The 16,101-nt window shown below is 44.7% G+C and overlaps 1 protein-coding gene across 2 annotated transcripts in view; it reads right to left on the bottom strand.

Annotated features, from left to right (window-relative positions):
* The window catches only part of Kctd1 (potassium channel tetramerization domain containing 1), a 194,153-nt gene that overhangs the window by 113,388 nt on the left and 64,664 nt on the right, over window positions 1-16,101 (bottom strand). The window contains exon 1 of one of the 2 annotated variants that reach the window (XM_087592588.1): window positions 4,875-5,648. The exons of the other annotated variant lie outside the window; for it this stretch is intronic. The gene's annotated coding sequence lies outside the window, so the exon portion shown is untranslated. Of the gene's footprint in view, window positions 1-4,874; window positions 5,649-16,101 lie in introns of those variants that run through there. 2 annotated transcript variants of the gene reach the window in all.

Consider the following 16,101-nt stretch of genomic DNA (forward strand, 5'->3'; position numbering starts at 1 on the left):
ACTCCAAAAAGAAGGCCCCAGTCATGGACAGTGCCATCGCTCTGCACAGATGTCTCCCTTGTACCCTGAGCATAGTTCAGTAACTCTGTGGTTTTCTTCTAGGCATTCAAAGGACGTATATGCACACGCCGTTTCCAAACCCTTCACTTCTCTTGTTATTCCTAACCAGAAAGCAGTTGTACTGGTGCATAGCATTGCATCTAAAATCCTCTTCTCTTTGTTTAGAGAATCTGAGGGCTCACTAGTACACTTCCGAGTAGCCACCAAGTGTGGGGAAGCATTCTCACAAGTGGAAGGACAGGAACTGAGTCCCCATCCATTGATTTATTAGCAGAAGTCAGGATTGTTTCTTACTGGACCTGCAAGTACAGAGCACACTAGGGAATGAAGGGATGGTTAAGTAAACAGAGGAGCTACCCTTCAGGTCTCTCTGTGAAAGTGACGCAGTCTTGGAAGGAAGGAAGGAAGGAAGGAAGGAAGGAAGGAAGGGAGGGAGGAAGAAAGGAAGGAAGGGAGGAAGAAAGGAAGGAAGGAAGAGAGGGAGGGAGGGAGGGAAGGAGGGAGGGAGAGAAATAATCAAGGCACTGCATAATTGCAGTTCTAAAACATGCCCACATCTGATTATTTATAGGCACTTTTGACTCATGTGTGACAACTGCGCATGTTACCCAACAGTCACCTTTTAGATAAGTGCCCCTTAAAGGAAGTTGCAGAGTAGCAATGTGAGCCCTGTTAAGGTGCACCTGTTTGCCTCGTTTAGATAAGCCAAGTACGTTTATCCACAGGAATGAAAAATAGCAATGACATGGAATTCACATTCATTTTTTAAATTGGCCTCATGCTAGTGCTAAGATTTTTTTTTTATTCATAGCCTGCACTGCTATGGAATGACAAATAAGATTCCTTTCTGTGAAAGAAAATCACTTCGGTAATTCAAGGGAGGTAGCCCATCATGGCGTAGTGTTCAGCAGCCCATGGGTCGGGGGATCCCTCAAGCACTTCTGTCACGGGTTTGTTTGTTCTGTTCTGTTCTGTTTTCCTGAGTCGGTGTCCCGTGTATCCCAAGCCTGAGCTTGTTAAGTGACCCTGGACAACATCCCCTGCCAATCTTCTTACCTTCTAGACGCTAGACTCACAGGCATTTGTGGGTGTAAGACACTCTTCCCTGTACAAAGTTCTTTCTGTTGGCTTTAGAAGGGGCTGAGGATGCAGTGGTGCAAATGGACAAAAACTTCCTGATGGCCGTCAGCAAAACAATCCCATGAACACTGATCAGCGTACGTGTGCTGACTGTGGATGGAAAACAGTTCCTTCCAGTTACAGAAACCATCACAAGGATGCGACTGAACCTTACAGGCTGGTCCCCAACCACACAGGGCTCCTTCTCGCTAATGCATCGGCAACCAACCAGCAGCTACTTATCCAGGAGACATGTCACAAAGGTAAACTCCCAAGTCACTAAATAAATCAGACGACAGTTTCCTCATACAGGGGAGGACTTCATGCGCAATGATATTACAGAAGGAGAGGATGCTAACAGTAAAAGGTTTGAAATGTAGGAAGAACAAAGGCTAATTTAAAAACCAAATGCACCATGACTGCTGTTTCTGGCTGCTCTGACCCATGTTGTAGCACAGTACACCATGGGTGCCTTGATTCTGCACATACAACATGCATACCTTTCACTGTACCTGCTACCAAACAGCACACCACTAGAGTACCCCAAATACGGCTCCTGACTACCGATGCTGCTGCATTAATTGCAAATGTTATTTTCCATATACACAACGTTTTCTGCCTCTACAAAACATAATAAATTACAGGAAGCAAAGACTTCTACATTTTCTTTCTGTCATCCCTCAGCAGGTAACTCTCACAGTAGCATATCTTCAGACAAGATTATGTTAGAATGTTTGTTTTACAAACTCTTACTGGAATTAATGATAAAAAAAATCATTAGGGCTGAAGAGACGGCTCAGCAGTCTCCCACAGGTCCTGAGTTCGATTCCTAGCAACCACACTGTGGCTCACAGCCATCTGTAATGGGATCCGATGCCCTCTTCTGACACATAGGTGTATATGCAGAGAGATCACTCATAAATGGAAATAAATAAATTAAAAATTTTTTCATTAAATGAATTTTGGCTGGGGATTAAGACAGAATTTCTAACATGGCCCTAACAATTTCCGAAATCATACTAGACATCCTTCTGTCATCTTGTGTTATGTATTTATGTGAACCACGGAATTAATGACTATAATATCAAAATATCCTTCAGCTCTAAAGGACACTAAAGATGCTTCATGTCTGTCAGTATCACACACTTACCCAAGGTTTATTTCTTTGTGTAAAACTGAAACAAGCCATCTATCTCATGAGCATAGAAATCTTTTTTATTTAATAAATGGGTATAGTTACATACACACCAGAAAATTGTTTTAAAATAAATTTCTAAATGATTCATCATCATTAAACATTTGACTTCTGTATCAACCTTATAGACCTGACCATCCTAGAGTCATGTAAAAATTGTTATGTGATAAAGGATCACAAGTCTAACAGAGTCTAAGAAGCCCTGAGTTATGTGACAAGCTTCTATTTCTTACGGACCAGAGTTAATGTCATTTCAAGATGGCAAACTACTGTGCGAGCTAGAACAGCACTTGAAATGTTCCTAAGTTTGGAGGGAAATATTATACAAATATGTATGTGTTTCTGGTTGGAAAGAGTCTATGAACAGACGGACTTACATCATAACATGTGTTTAATATTACTTTGCTGGAAATGGCTAGGGTGGTAATATTATGTTACATATATGCTACCATCACATAAAAGGTCATGATCTGAGATTGACATGATGGCGTTGTAGTAGGTAAAACAGCCTGGCTTCTTGAGTTCAATCCCCGAGACCCCCCATGACAGAAGAAGAGAACCGATTCCTGCCTCTAACCTCGCTTGTCCACTACAATACACACGAGTGCACCCACTTCCCCATCACACACACAGAGGCACCCCTCCACCCACACACACTGACGACCCCATTATATGAAAATGTAATGATCTTGTCCTGTCCTGTAACACAGAAGAGAACTAAAAGGAACTCAAGTGACGTTTGAATAAAAAACAGCAAAAGGTTTGGGCACAGCGATGCTAAATGAGGTAATGGGGTAGGTGAGAAGCTATGGGACCAGCACGTGCCTGAATACTGTAAACTTGAAGTGTGCCAAAGTGCATTCCCCACTCACTCAGTGTGGACCCAGCTGCCAAGTGCTACATGGGAAGTTTGCATAAAACAGGTGAGCGTTTTTCTGTATGTGTAAGGGTGTTCGGTTTTCAGAAAACTCAGTGTTGTTTAGAATCTTACGGAAAGAATGTTAATATAGAAAACAGGGTGAATTCATTGGCAGTAAGATTTTCCCTTCTCCATATTGGGTTGCATTTGAAACTCACAAAAGCTACAGGAACAGGCCTTTGGCATTCAGGACAGTCCCTAGCATTGAGCATGTCTCCCCCTGGGACCTCTGCCCACAGACATGGCAGGCGTGGTGACTGATAAAGTCCCCTCAAATAGCCATCATGTCCCTTCTTGTGAGCTGTGACACAGGCTGACTGCACTCCGGGATGAGATCCAGGTGCCCTCTCACAGCTGCTGGCTAGAGATCTCATCCCACCAGATTTCCTCTTTCTTGGTCATTATAATTCTACTCACTTTCATGGATCATAATTAATACACGATAAAATAGTTTTAACAAGCTTTTACCATTAACTGAAAACAAAATCATAGAGAATCTAAAATAAACACCACCCCCGTCACCTTTGATAAAAGACAACCGACAATAAACTGTCGTTGGGTATGTGTTCCAAAAATGAGTCCTTGGTACTCCGTGCAATAGGAATCCTCGCTGATGCCTTTCAGGGACCGTAGCATCCTCCACTGACACCAGCTCACATTCAAAGCCAGTGGGTACATCCAACACCGTGGTGTCTGTACAGGCACGTGTACATTCCCAAGAGTGCAAGCACTGTGGGAAGAGGCTTTCCTCATCTTTGAACTTCTCACGGGTCATAAAGGACATTCTTCTCAGTGTATGTGTTGAAATGAATTCAGTTTGTCCACGAGGCCTGTTTATAATAACAGCCAATGTTAAACTAAGCAAGGGCGGGAGAAATGGCTTCCTAGTTAAGAGCACCTGCTGCTGTTGTTGGGGGCCCAGTTAGGGTCCCCAGGACCCCGTGGGCGGGTCTCACGGCTGCCTGTCACTGCAGTTCTAGGGGATCAGAGAGGCTCTTTCAGGCCTCTTCGGGCACCAGGCACCCCGGAGTACACATGCATGTGTGTGTGCGAGCAAAGCACAAACACTAACAACAACAAACAAAAACCAGAATATTTTCCCATTAACCAAGGCTTCCGGACACACAGCTTCAATGGTCACATTAGCGTGTGTGTGTCGTCCTCTCTCTGGGAGTCAAGGGTGAGTGGCAGTAAGCATCAAAACTCTTCACATGGCTGAACCAGTGATTCCATTGGAGATAAAGTGAAGGCACTTGACTTTTTTCAGCATAATTATGCCACTGAGTCTCACATCATCGTCATTTAACCCCAGGATAGAACTGCTTCTTCTAGGCTCCACAAAAAAAAAAAAAAAAAAAAAAAAAAAAGCTAAGACAAGCAACCTCCAATTACTGTGATATCTTGGCGGCAGGGGAAAAAAAAAAATCAAACATGTAATTAAAATTTGCAGGTGCAACAGCCCTGCTACTGCGAACCAGGGAGGAAATCTGCGAAATTATCTTGAGCAGTTTTCTCCAGTGTAATTTGGAAATTAGCCCACCTGGAGACATAAACCCACAGTTTCCTCTGCTATTGTCCCACCTCGTTTATCTTGTCTTCAGCACTAAGACTCCTGCTGCGAAGAGAAACAGGTTGGGACACTCCAATCTCGCCGACGGAGGGGAAAGATGTCAGAAGTTTGAATTCCAGGCCCACTGACTTTCACGGTGGCTTTAGAAGACCGTAAAACCCAACCGAAAGTTCTGCAGGGCATAACGAACCTGCCAGCAAGCTCTTCTGGGTCTGCGGTGACTCCGATACACGCGTAGACTTGAACTGGTCTAGCCGGTGCCAACGCCTGCATCCCCCGAGGCCATGGGCAACATGGGGACCTGGCCCCGATGCAGGGTTGCTTCCCACCACTGCAGCCTTCAAGGCAGAGCCCTGTTAGACGTTCCTCGGGTCCCTTTGGTCAGACGTGACATGCTGTGTTTGTGGGAGTTTTCACTGTTCTGTGCCCTCGGGGTTGGGGGGCGGCGTGCTTAGCCTTGGCTTAGCTAGGTAGACCTTGGGGATTCCTTAGGGGAAAGAGGCGTCGTTATTATTCGGATGTTCGATCATCCTTAAGGCTGAACCCCACCTGTAAAATGCTCCCCATACTTTCCGAAGTTTAAGTGTCTGAGAACTTTACAAGACTGTCTTTGCTTTCTCCTTACGCTGTCTGCGAATAAGCTTCCGGCTGTTGGGGTTTCCGGAGCAGAGCCAAAGATGGTGGTTCTAAAAGTCAGCTGTGACAACCTTTGGCACTCCCCAGCACACTCCTGTGTCATCTAATACTCACACGTCCTAGACACAGGCATTACACACCTACAGAATGACATAGCTTATATATTCCCCCACATGAATATCTCCGTACCCCTTGTGACGTCGCCACTGTCAAGGAGCCCTCCTACACCCCCAACCGCGTCCCCCCAGCTCCCCAGGGGCAGCTTTCAGGCTATCTAGGAACTCCTTACGTGGTTCAAGCTGGTCTTGAACTTCTGATTCTCCTGCCCTCACCTCCCAAGTTCTGGGTTCATAAATGTGTGTGCTACAACCTCTGGCATCTTTTATATTTTGCTAACATCCTGTGTCTACACCAGACCTCTCGGCGTTTGAATTCTTCAAGACAGAGATGGCATTATTCTACAGCCATTTCTCTTGTGTTGAGTACAAGGTATCATGGGACAGACGGAAGAATCCAATATGATTGGGAAATGAGTGAGTGGGGACCCAGGTGCACCTATGTGTTTTGATATCTTCCTGTGTTTTCACCAATCTATTTCTTTAACTCGTTAATTAGAACTTCCTGCATATTTATTGTGGGGGTCACATACATGCCAGACTGCCTGTGCAGACCAGAGGACAGCCTGGCTCCAGGCACTGTTACCCACTGAGCCACCTCCCTGGCCAGCTCGTTAGTGGTTAAGAGTTGTGCTTGCACCTTTAAGCGTCATAGGTACTCTTGGAAACTATTTTGGACAAGCAGAAGAGCATTGGTCCTCAACCTGTAGGTAGAGACTCCATGGGGGGGTGGTGTCAAATGACCCTTTCACAGGAGTGACCTAAGACCATGGGGAAACAGACATTTACATTATGATTCCTAACAGTAGCCAAACAGTTGTGCAGTAGTAACAGAAACAACTCTATGGGTGGGTTGTCTGCACAGCCTGAGGAGCTGTACTAAGGGAGTGTCAGGAAGGTTGAGAGCCACACTGTTTTAGGAAGAACAGTGGCCCCAGATCACTCTTTATCACTCCCATGCTCTTCCTCTATAGAAAAAACATGAAAGCCCTTTATTTACCTTCATAAGTGTGTCTTTAAAGATCAGACAAGTAGTTTTAAAATAATTATTATCATGTTTGAAGTAATCCATACCTTGTTTTTCCAACTTAGCAAATAAGCTAGTCTTCATCTGTACAAGCTAAGAATATTTATTTGTTTTGATATCTATTTATTTATCTATTCTAATGTCAGCATTATGAAACAAAGTAAAAGTGCCCTTGTCGTTGCTCCTGGGTCATTCAGTGCCTCACAGGTAAAAGCTTGAGAACCTTCATGTATGTGTTTGGGAGTGGATCACAGTACAGTCTACCATAGCCAGGGACTCATTGTCTGGCCCCGCAGACCTTGACCCTGACTTAGGGCAATCTTCCTGCCTCTGCCTCCTAAGTGCTGGGATTGAATACGGGCATGAGCCAATCTACTGGCCACGCCTACTTTAAATATGCTGAGTGGTTATCCCAGAGCTTCGCTCTCGCTCTCTCTCTCTCTCTCTCTCTCTCTCTCTCTCTCTCTCTCTCTGTCTCTGTCTCTCTCTCTCTAAAAGAAATATGTTTGTGAGAGTATGTACCACATGCCTGTGGATGAAAATAACAAAACAAAAACAAGATCAAAAAACCCAACCAAAATCCAAACCAGAAGAGACCAGAGGAGCGTGTCAGCTCACCTGGAGCTGGAGTCCTGGCAATTGTGAGGGAGGCACATAACCTGGGCACTGGGAATCCAACAGTTAAGACAGAATGTGCTCTCAACCACTGACGTCTCTCCAGTCTCGCCTCATTTTTTTTAATGTGTCCACATTAGACAGGCTCTGTCAGGTCCTTGAAGAGTGGAGAATTCAGTGTTTTGTCCCATTCTCTTTCTGACCTTCTACCTCCTGACTTTATCTCTGTCGTGCTATTTTGGTGGTTATGTTGGCAACATTATGCAAAGCACTTAACATTCTATGTGGTGCCTTCAACCTTAGCAGCCACAGGTTCCCTGCTGGCTGCCTTGCAGATGTTAGAGCAGCTAAGCTCTCCCTCCAGCCTCCAACCCTCTCTCACCATTCATCACTGTCACGGTTTATGATGTTTACATCCGGCCCTTAGCAGTTTTTATTTCTTCTCTGCAATGCCTCTGCTTATGGTGCCAGAATTTTCCCTTCCTTCCCTGCATCTTCCCTTTCGCCCCTCCTTCCTTCCCTCAAATCAGCTCTCTTCTCTACCCCCTTCTGTTTGGTTTTTGAGGTGTTAAGGTCTTACTCCCTAGCAGAAACTGGCCTGGTCATCCTCCTGCCTCAGCTGAGATTCCAAGCATGAGCTATCCTGCATTGCTTCTTTGAGATTCCGTGTCTACACATAACATCGGTCTTGGGGTTCATTCTAGGATGCCTTTGTTACCATGATACAGGCTTTGGGGAATCAGGGCTTAGACTACCGTCTTGAACTGGGTCCTCCTCTTGAATGTAAGTTCCTGGGCATTTTTTAAAGATTCTGACTTCCCATAAAAACAATGGTACCTGTGGCTTGGTTTGTGAACGCAATAAAGAACGGGGAAGGAGCCACAGGGGATGATCTTTTCCGTGTTGTTACTACAGCCCACCCTCAAGTCCCTTATGAACAAAGTCCTGGAAACAATCCCATGCTTTCACTCTCTCAGAAGCTTTGTTTGCAAACCATGTTTAGGAGCACAGGTAATAGTTGTTGTTTGTGGAAGACCCAAACTGTTCTTAACAAAAAATATCTTTGCAACTGAAGTTGCTCTATGAAGGGGGCTGGCAATGGCTTGGCAGGCAACAGTACCAAGTCTGACAACCTGAGTTCAAGCCTTGTGATTCACATGGTAAGGAAGGGTCCAACTACTGCAAGCCATCCTCTGACCTACACACACACACACACACACACACACACACACACACACACACACAGGTATGTGCAACACACAGACACACATCCTCAAGCATGCACTGGTTTATACACATACACACTCTAAATAGGTAAATAAATAAATGTTATAAAACATTAACGAACAAGACACTCCATATTCCTCCCCCAGTACAGGAGATCACTAAGATCTCTGCCTTCAGCTCCATCCCCAGTTCTTTCTTCACTTTTATTTTGATATAGGGTCTTTTTAAGTTGCCGAGACAGCCTTGATCCTGCTCTATGGCACAATCGAGCCTTGAACACACAATCTTCCTGCCATTACAGGAATGCTATCTGTCAAGCAGCTGACCTTGTCACTTTCCAGTCTCATTTTCTGTTCCGAGCTGTCATGAGCTGTGAAAAGGCTTATAAAGAAGGCCCATGGCTGTGTCTTAACTCTTTTAAGAAACTCTGTTTCTTTGTTTTTAATTCGTCCTTTTCACACTGCACGTTGGGTAAACTGGCCTCACCTGAACCCACCGTAATTCCTGTTGATTCTGCATTGCTGACTTCTGGGCTTTAAGCCATGAGAGTGTCACGGCTTTCCCCTTTTGTCTATGGTAACTATACGAAGGAGCCCTTGAGATACAGAGAGACTCTCTTTAATCACAATTTTACAACTTCCTTTCTCTTTCTTGGTATGCCAATATTAAATGTACCAAGGAAACTGAACTCAATTATAAAGGGTTCTCCCCCTTCCCAGTCATCAAATTACACACCACACACACACACACACACACACACACACACACACACACACACACTTCCGTGGAAATGATCCAGTGTAATTCTCAGTGCAAGGGAGGACAGTCAGGGTGCCAATTACTTAAGAGGTGCTCATTACGAATGAAAAAGCAAATATAATTACCGCATGCCAATTGCATAGGAAATAAGAATGCTTCTCAACAAAGCCAGGCTTATTTTATGTGGCCCGTATAGCTACCACAGGATGTGTTCTTGCCTGTTTCTCCCCGACTCAGATACTGAATACATGGAGATGATGCAGACCTGTGAAGCAGGAAGCACACTAGACTGCAGATCCTGCGTTTATCTCTCTGCGGTCTCTCTAGCATGACAGGGAGCCTCCTGAGATGCTGCGATCATACCTGCAGGACCTTCTACATACCTACACGCTCTCTCGTATGTTCACACACACAAAAACTCATCCAGAGGGCTGAATGGACCAGCATAATGTTTACATTTACAAAAAGCATTCGATCTGGGATTTACTTTAGTGAGTAGCTCCCTGGTACTGGTTTGGTAACACACAGGCTCCTTACAGTGTGACTCCATGTCCCATGCGGGCTCCTTACAGAGTGACTCTGCCTCCTAGCATTTCTTTCCTGGTCTCACACCTGTTTTTCTTCCTTCACTATAACTGCTCTTCAGTCAAGACCCAGCCAGTCACTTGTCTTCTATCTGCCCAGCCTCACCATATTTATTCCCCCATCCCAGGCAGAGTTCTAAATGTTGCCTTACATACTTGGCAATGAAAATATTTGGGGTGTGGCTAGTTACCTGGGTTATTTTGTGTGATATTTTAACAATGGAGCAATCGGGCAGATATGCTCTAGACATATAGAGATCTATAGAAACCTAAACTAATGGAGGTTAGGAGGGGTTGACAGAGGGGTTGTTTAGCATGCATGGATCCCTGGGATTGATCCCCAACACTGCGTAGACCAGCCATGGAAGCAAATGCCTGCAATCTCCGTACTGGAGATGGAGGCACGAAGATCAGAAGTTCAAAGTCAGCTTTAGCTATACAAAGTTGGAGACCACCCTGGGCTACATGAAATGTTGTCTTAGGAAGAAAACATGTTTCTCATCTAGGTAATTAGGCCAACCCAACACGATTTGAATAAAGTTAGCTTGGGCCTGGTACTATTTCTCCTAAGATGCTTTTTGAGAATTTAGTATTTCAGTAGAATTTAGTAGACTCTGAGAGTATAACATTAGTAGTACTCTTTGAGTGAAAACACTACAGACATCCTCGGGGAGGAGTAGGGACATGGCTCAGTGGGTAAGAGCAGTTGCTTCCCAAGTGTGAGGACCTAACTTTGGGTCCCCAGCACCCACGTAAAAACAAAAAGCTGGGTGTGGCTCCAGCTTGTGACCCAGATCTGTGGGAGGTGGAGACAGGAAGACTGCTGGCTGGCAGTGGTCTAGCCTTGGGTTCAGTGAGAGACCCTGACCAAGAAAATAAGCTTCTGGCCAAAGCCAGAGATAGAGGAAGACACAGGATGTCCTTCTCTGGCCTCCTCCTAGATGTGCACGCACACCTACATTCATTCACACAGAGAGGAGAGATATTTGGGGGCTAAAAGGTCAGCTCTGTATACGTTCTGTGGAAAATGCTGTTTTCCCCTGTTTCCTTCCTGTTAGCACGAAGAAACATGAGCAGAAACGAGACAGCTCAGAGCTGGCGAAGACGATGCAGGGACCAGTTGGGTTTTGTTTGGTTTAGTTATACTCCCGTTGGGCAATTTCCTTTGGCTAATGGGTCTCCACGCTCCAGCAAGGTTCTGTTTACCGCTTGAGTCAAAGCAGTGAGTGAGTGAGCAGTGAGGAGTGTGAGCGCTTTCAGCTTTATGTCTGTGTCCTTAGCCATATGGACAGGTGGCCCTGTCCTCGTGGAGTTTCTTTAAGTCCCATGCTTGAAGTAGTATTCATCGATGGGCATTGTGGTATATGCCTGTAGTCCCAGCATTTGGGAGACAGCAGTGTTTGGATCTCTAGGGTTTGAGGCTAGCCTGGTCTACAAAAGCAAGTTCCAAGACAGCCACAGCTATACAGGGCTATTCCTTGTTTTGAAGAAACCGAAATAAATAAATAATTAATTAAAACAGTATTTCTTAGTCTTTAATTTTTTTAAAAATATTTGTGCCTCTGTGTGTGTGTGTGTGTGTGTGTGTAAGCTAAAGGTGTCCTTAAGCAGCTGCTGTCCACCATATTTGTTCTTTTTTAAGATAGGATTCCTCACGCCTGAGACTCACTAACTAGCTGGTCAGGGTGCACTTTGGCTCCCAGCTCTGGGATCGCAGCTCTGAGCTGCCACATCTGGCTTCAGGGGTTCTGGGGATCGAAGCAAAGCAAGTATGTTTCAGATGAGCTGTATCTCAGCTCTATTTTTCTATAGTCTGTTGTTTTGCAGTGCGGGGAATGGGTTCCAGACCCTCCAGCATGCTGTGAAGCACTATGACCCCACCCCCAACTACCTCCACTTTTTAAATTTTTTTTTGTTAGAGCTCTGGCTGTCCTGGAACTCACTCTGTAGACTGGGTGGTCTTGAACTCATAAGAGATCCTCCTGGCCTGCCTGCATGCTGGGATTAAATGTGTGCACCACCAGTCCTGGCTTTAACTTTAAAACCTTTTAAAAATTCCAGGGAGGGATTTGTAAGATGCCATGGGTGGCCTTGAATTCGGTGTGTTGCCTGGCACAAGGGCATTTTTAGGAAGCTCTCTACATCTATGAGCGCTCAGGCTCCTCCAGCCCAAAGACAAGTCATTGATGTGGGAAATGAAGTGACTGGTGTTGCCAACCCTCCTGAGGTTCAGCCAAGTTCCAGGATGGGGACAACAGACACTGAGTAAAGCAGGCTGACTTCTCACACCAACTTCAGCAAGGACAACCAGAAACTTATTAATTTACGGTGTGGTATCAGGTGTCCTGACCACCATGAAGCAAAGGACAGCAGAGGTTAGGGGAGTCTATGCAGGTAGGAGCTTGGGTGGATGGGGCTTGCAGCCAATAGGGGAGGAGCCAAGGCTACAAAAATTCTCAGGAGCACAGTAGGTCTTAGTCACCCAAAGTGAACTACACTCTGCTAAGGGCAGACATACTGAGGCTGCTTGACAGGTGTTGTCTTGGAGAGAGCCTGGTTTGTGGCATCGATGGCCCAAGGTCATGACTTATTATTGTTGTTATTACTATTACTGTTGCTTTGATTTTTGCCAGCCTTAGCAATGATGTTCCCCTGTTTCTTAACCTGATGCTGTAAGAGGCCACAGTCAGATCCTGGAGGATATCTAGGAGCCAGTATGGTTGGAATACTTACAGTTCGGGTCAGCGTCCTGTGGCCTGTGGGCCAATCCTGCCAACTTGGTATTTTATAGGAAGCATGGGCTCAGAATGAGTATTTGGGGTTTTTTGTTATTGATTTTGTTGTTGTTTTTCTCCCATTTTTTTTAAAAAAAGATTTATTTATTTTATGTATGAGTACACTGTAGCTGTCTTCAAACCCACCAGAAGAGGGCATCAGATCCCATAACAGATGGTTGTGAGCCACCATATGGTTGCTGGGATTTGAACTCAGTACCTCTAGAAGAGCAGTCCGTGCTCTTAACCTCTGAGCCATCCCTCCAGCCCTTCCTCCCGTTTTTAAGGTAAAAGATAAAGTGAAGACTATTTGAGACATAAAAATTATATGAAATTCTACTTTTGGTGTTCATTAACTTTTATTGGAACATGACCCAGCCATTTTCAACATACTGTGTGCATTTCCACAGCAGAACTGACCAGCACGAGATTCATGAAGACTCAGATTCGTGATTTGTATAAGGAAAAGTGTGCTGATCTTTTGCTAACAGTATTGTGTGGTTGTGTGTGTGGGAGTAAGAACATTAGTAAAACCAATTGGAATAAAATACATTTAGCTTCTATACCAGTAAGATCCCAGAGGGCCAAGTGGCTCCTATGTCTGCCTAGCCCACTTTTGTGTCCCCGTGACCTAAAACTCTGCCATTCATGGTACCTGATCAATAAGTGCTCATTGGGTAAATGAATGATCCTAACACCCAGAGAAAAGGGGGTGTGGGCTCTTAATTAGAGAAACACGGGTAACCATCCTTATTTTGACGGCTATGAAAACCATCAAACCATCCAGGACATGAAGTCTGGCTTCGGGTGGGACTTAAGCCTGAGCTGATGACCATACTGAGCCCTGATTCTCTCTGCTCGAAAGCCCTTGTCCATGGGTCAGTTATGTTAGGAAGAACTTTCTCATGTGACTGCCACCATCTAAATCCTCATCAGAGCCAAGCTGTGGGGACATCAGTTGCAGGTCACCCAGGAGTTGTTTTCATTGCACATTATCTCTGGAGTAAGTCTTTCAGGAAATTAAAAATAAAGGCTAAACAACCTCCCCCAACCATTTTTTTGTTTAAGAAAATGTGTTGTATTTATCAGGCTGGCGATACATTAAACCAGTCCGTTAGGACCTAGAAGAACCCTTTCCATATCTGGGCATCAGAGACAGGGCCTGTGTAGCTGTGGTTGTCTGGTATGTGGATGAAGCTGGCCTCACACTTGCATCAATCCTCTTGCTCAACCTTCTGAGCTCTGAGATTACAGGTGAGTCTCACCTTGCCTGGCATGACAGCTTTCTCATACAGAGAGTGGTCACCAAGTCTCCCCTTTCAATACACGCGTACTTCCTGGGTTCTGAGCTGGGACTGTTATTTTGTATCTCTGAGGGATCAGGATTCTAAACTTTAGGACATAAATGTAGACTGTGGGTGTATTTCAACAGCAGGGTCCATGGGGAGTGTTGAGGTCTCCTGAGACTGATGAATAACAGGCACACTCGCGCGTGCACACACATACACACACACACACACAAATTCACAAAAACACACACATACACACATACACATACACACACAAACATACACTTACACACACACATACACACACAAATACACACACAAATTCACAAACACACATACATACACACACAAATACACATGCAAATTCACAAATACACACACAAATTCACAAATATACACACACATACACACACCATACACACATACACACACTTACACACACATACACACACTCACACACACACCATACACACAAATACACACACAAATTCACAAACACACACACATACATACATACACACAAATATACACACAAATTCACAAACAAAACACACATACACACAAATACACATACAAATTCACAAATACACACATAATACACACACACAAATACACATACAAATTCACAAACACACACATACATACACACACATACACACATACACACACAAATACACACACAAATTCAAATACACACATACACACACATACACACAAATACACACACAAATTCACAAATATACACACACACATACACACACAAATTCACAAATACACACACATACACACACAAATACACACACAAATACACACACAAATTCACAGGTATATATACACACATACACATACACACACAAATACACACACACAAATACACATACAAATTCACAAACATACACACACACAAATACACACACAAATTCACAAACATACACACACACAAATACACATACAAATTCACAAACATACACACACACAAATACACACACAAATTCACAAATACACACACACACATACACACACACACACACACACAAACAGCTTCTGCATTGTGGTTTCTCTATTTTCCAAAAGTCAACTGGGTTTGGTGCTACTCCAGAAATTTTTATCAGTTTGAGGTCACCCTGGAATGAGAGGTCAGGACTCTGAGGCAATCCTGTTGGTGTGAGAGTGAGCTCTGAGAACCATTGAACGTGACGTAATATCCCAGACAGAAACTTCTTCAAAGGAATGTGTATGTGTTGTCGAATTCAGCAGCGTGTCACTGTGAAATGTGCCTGGTACAGACCAAGATGTGGTATAGCTATAAAATACATTTGGAATACTGAAGACAGGGCCAAGAAGGCTAACTGGCTTACTATCAGCGTCTTCCTGATTCCGTGTGGAAGCAAGAGTTTTGGGCAGGTGTAATGACATGTGCCTGTAATCCCAGTGTTTGCACAGTGCAGGGAGGAGGAACGGGAGTTCAAGGCTAGCTCCAGCTACATAATGACTTTGAGGTAAGTCTGGATTGCATGAGCGTCATTTCTGGGGGAAAAGAGAAAGTAAAATGGCTCAGCAGATTAAGTTCGCTGCTGCCAAGTTTGGCGATCCGAGTTCAACCCCAGGTAAAACCTACATGGTGGGAAGACAGACCTGAACGTGTATTGTGTGGTACACACACACACACACACACACACACACACACACACACACACACACAGAGAGAGAGACAGAGAGAGACAGAGAGAGACAGAGAGAGACAGAGAGAGACAGAGAGAGACAGAGAGAGAGAATTAAAAAAGCTTTTAGACATGCTGGGTTAAACATATTAATAGACTCATTTCCATTTGTTCTCCGTTGGAGGGTTGGCTACAGAACACTAAAGCCCATGTGTGTGACCTTCATTATATGTGTATCTGACAGTACTGAGTTAAAGGCTTACTGTAGTGCTAGCTCAGCCAAGCAGTCTTTCAGCAGCGACCCATGAGGAGATGACTGTGCCAGGCATGGAGCGGAACCCTCGAGGCACCCTGGTACGTAACCAACACTGCCTGCCTTCAGGAGCACTGGTCTTTGTGCACGAGGGAGATGGGACATGTGGAGACAGGTCCTCACAAGTTTTTTGATTGCATGTACAGAAGAACTCCTCACCTAGCTCAGGTGGGCAGGGAGTGGCCACCTAGGCTAGAAGACCAAAGAGGTCAGGAAGGGATGCAACACAAGCCGAGA

Source organism: Rattus norvegicus, chromosome 18 (genome assembly GCF_021556685.1).
Source record: "Rattus norvegicus strain SHRSP/BbbUtx chromosome 18, alternate assembly SHRSP_T2T, whole genome shotgun sequence".
NCBI lineage: Eukaryota > Metazoa > Chordata > Mammalia > Rodentia > Muridae > Rattus > Rattus norvegicus.